The 3,753-nt window shown below is 42.3% G+C and overlaps 1 protein-coding gene across 2 annotated transcripts in view; it reads left to right on the forward strand.

Moving 5' to 3' along the window:
- The window catches only part of LOC104396372 (hepatocyte nuclear factor 4-beta-like), a 24,724-nt gene that overhangs the window by 738 nt on the left and 20,233 nt on the right, over window positions 1-3,753 (forward strand). The window lies entirely within an intron of this gene.

The following is a 3,753-nucleotide window of genomic DNA, read 5'->3' on the forward strand; positions in this document are numbered from 1 at the left end:
TTGTGTTCTGAAGTGCCAGGAAGGTGCTGCAAATGTTGGTAAAGCTCCTCATGGCAGGCCATAGGTTTCTACCCCTGCATGACTTACCAGCTAATGCCTGTATTTCTTCCTTAAAATGTGTTTTTCATTCCCTTATATGACTTAGGTTCGTATTTCATCCTTGGGAAAAAAATGGGGTCTCAAATGGTGCTTGTGTTACTCAGACCATACACCAAGTGCCCAGCTTTACTTGTTCCTACCTACTTAGACTGAAAAGCAACATACACATTGTTGCTTGCCTTATTTTTTTGTCTGTTAAGATGGTCTAAAAGCCTTTACTGTGCACAAAGAACTTGGCCGCGGGGCGTGAGTGTTTATGTGCGAGGACTTCCGCTTTGTTCACAGAAATACAGGGTGTTGGTGCAGTGTGTTACGTGGGGGTTCAGTTTCCAGTAGCCAAAAGTACTCTGACATAAAGTGAACGCTCTTCTGGGATTCGTGGCTCACTGTGTGAAAAATAAATGGCATTTTTAGTAATATATGAAACCAATCCTGTAGCCAAAGGAAGCTCCAAGCTTAGCGATGCCTTTGGAGGGTTTTGGCAGCGTGTCGTTTAGTTTGTGAGGAACTTGAGTGAAATGAAGATAGGATTTCCAGGGTCTCACCTTTGCTCATTAGCTGTCTTATCCAAAGAACTCAGTGTTTCACTAGGGCTAATCTCTACAACCGTAGAAAACGATTTGCCTTATTATTGTGGGACATGGAGGGATGGCAGGAGACAAGAAAAAGTCCAAATAAATTTGAATTTAAAGTTGACTTCAGGAAAAGGTCTCTCTGTCCCTTATTTAAGAGCTTTCCAGAAGCTGTTTTGGTGGTTTTTTTTTGCCTGCACTAGATGGACTGTATTTTATTTCTTATTCTTGCAGAATCATTTCCATTTGCCATCCTGCTCCAAAACTGTTATTCTACACAGATGTTTCTCTTTGTCATTTGTTGCGGAACAACAAGATACTTCTTACTTTTCAGAGTGGTACAAATTCCTTCAAAATTCAGTATAATTTTGAAAATGAACTACCAAGACCTGTTTGAGGCTCTCTGTTGTTTCATGCAGTGGAACTGACAGGTTGAGTTTTTTTCTGAAGTTTATCTAGCTTGGTATTGTGTTATTTGTCTAGCTGTTAATGAGTAACCAGTTCTCTCAGGAACTAGCTGTTTTGAAATTAGCTTATTTGTCTTGGGTAAGTGTCCTCTTCTACAGTTTGTAAAAATAACTTCAAAAAAGACCTGAAATGTCCATGCATGGAAATATATTGCTAACCAGCTGAGTCAGTTCCCGTAGGTAATTCAAAATAACAGTTTACACAGACATTCTGTACGTTCAGAAATATTTAAAAATTCTTAGAATCAAGAAAGAATCTCATTTTAGGTATTTTTTAGAATATATAGTGGATGGTTTTAAGCTGTCTCTTTCCCATTATGCAAGATTTGTCTCTATTATTTCCTCTACTGAGTGGAATGGCAATTTAGCCCCCTTTAAACATGAAGAGGAAGGGGTGCAATACTCATTTTAATGGACTGAGGACTGTTTCTTTCATGCTGAACAATTTAAAAAGTGAACATTAGAATATTTTCAAATAAGTTCATGCTTTCTTGAAACCAACTCTTTCCTTCTCTGGAATATTATTTCATCACAATTTTGGGTTGCTTAATGAAGTGGAGCATTTCTGGTGCTTTTTGCTTAGGAAGCTGCTAAAGTTTTGAGATTTGCCTAGACATGCATTTTGGATTTTCCACCTTTAAGCAGCCCATCATTTGCCAAATATTTTGAGACTCATTCAAAAGAAAGAATATAATCCATTCCGGGTGAGGAGGAGGAGTCTGTTTTAAATAGAAAGGGTGGCAAAAGAGAATGAACAGAAATCAGTGCTAATTCTTTTTTGAAGACATGTTGTAACTGCAGAATGTTCCCCATTCTGTACAAATTTGTTTCCTTTACCTTGGCTGGCATTACAAGCCACATTCTCACTTGGTTTTTATGTGCTGTTAATGCCCATTTCCTCACACTCTTGTTAGAGTTGTCGTTGTGCTTAAAATATGAAGCATTATTGAATCATTTCCCCAAGTCTTTAGGCCAGTGGCAGTGGGCAGTTTCTCCCATGGCCAGGCTCGTTCTCCTGTCTCAGCTCTCATGCACCACACTGATCCCTGGGGCTTTGGGACAGTGTTGTTGAAACACCTTTTCAGGCCCACTGCAGTCTGATCCAGTCCAGACCATGAAAAAGCCATCAAAGTGCTTTTGACCCTGCCTGATGCTCCCTCAAGCTGCCCATGTGCTCGCGATGAGCTCTGGCCTCTCTGGCTGGCCTCTTTGCCATGGGTACTGTAGGTTTTGGGAACACAGAATCAAAGCTGTGCTTTGTCTCTCAAAGACTCTCCCTCTATTTGCTAAAAGCTGATGTAGAAAGTGGGTGAGCTGCACGTGGCAGGGCTTCAGTGCCAGCCCTACATTCGTGTGCACAGGTTTCGCAAGGCTCTGGCCCCCGGGCGGGACTGCTGGGACATGCCCTGAACCCACCTTTGTGTCCTCCTGACTTTCCATCCCAGCACGTGTAATTCTGGGATTTGCTAGCTGAAAATGATGTGCACCAGGACTGGCTTGGGTTTCTGGGTAGATAAAAGCAGAAGCCATTCTGGAATGTGTTGCAAGGTAATTCTCCTGTACAACCTGCATCTAGGAGAGGTGTAGCCAGTAACATAACTGAAAGGAAAAGCAGCAAAGAGGTCTGCAGTGGTCAGGCACTGTGCAGAGCCCCAGCTCTGAATGGAAAGCAGATACCATTTCCCAGCAGCATCATCACTGCCATTTCTTACCACTGTAAAACTTGGCATCTTCCTTTCAGCCTTGGTTAGGTCACAACTCACATAGAGAGGCCGTGGGTTACAAAAACTTGTCCTCATTTGGGTTGTGAGCTTGGTTGAGCCCAGGGTTGGTGAAACCATGGGGTATTCTTCTCAGCATTAGGCAGGCTGTGGTTCCTGATCTGTACACTACTTACATGGAAATCACAAAAGATGGTGAAAACTTCATTTTTTTCTGCCAGTGAATGTTTCTCTCCTCTGCCTTTCCTAGCAGTGATCACTCCAGGGAAAACCCAGAAATTCCCCAAATACTGGGTAGTTTCAAAAGTCACAGAGAAACAATCTTCTGAAACACATACTAGCAGTTGTGCCTTCAGTCTTCTCTGAGCTAATTCTCATCTGGAACTCATCATTAGTTGGTGACAGGATTTTGTAATTAAGACCTATCATCATAATTAACAAGTGCATACTGGCTTAGGGCTTTGCTTTTCTTTATTATTTTTTCTTTTACATTTCTGTTCACGTTCAATCAAGCTGAAAAAGACATGAGGCTGCCAAACAGGGACTGAACTCTCAGCTAGGTATCTGCCCTAGAAGATACACCTAGAAGAGTCACCCAACTCACCTGTAGCCCATGGGCTTGGCTGTGTTTTCATGGGTACAAGCAAGGGCAAAATTAAGGTTGCTAACTGCCATGGGCCCTCACACACTCAGTGCTCATGGACCTTCCTCCAGTAGAAGTTCATTTGAGGCCAAATTATTAATTTCTTCCTTATATCAGCTCCTCACTTGTCCTACCCACCTGAGGGAAAATAGTCTTCTTGGGTGAGCAAATGCTTCCCAGCATCAGGAACATTTTGCATCTGGACCCAGCTGAAGGTCCTTTTGAGGTCCAAACAGTATGACCTTGGCTTG

The sequence above is a fragment of the Chaetura pelagica genome, unplaced genomic scaffold (assembly GCF_000747805.2).
Source record: "Chaetura pelagica isolate M959 unplaced genomic scaffold, ChaPel_1.0 scaffold139, whole genome shotgun sequence".
NCBI classification, from domain to species: Eukaryota; Metazoa; Chordata; class Aves; order Apodiformes; family Apodidae; genus Chaetura; species Chaetura pelagica.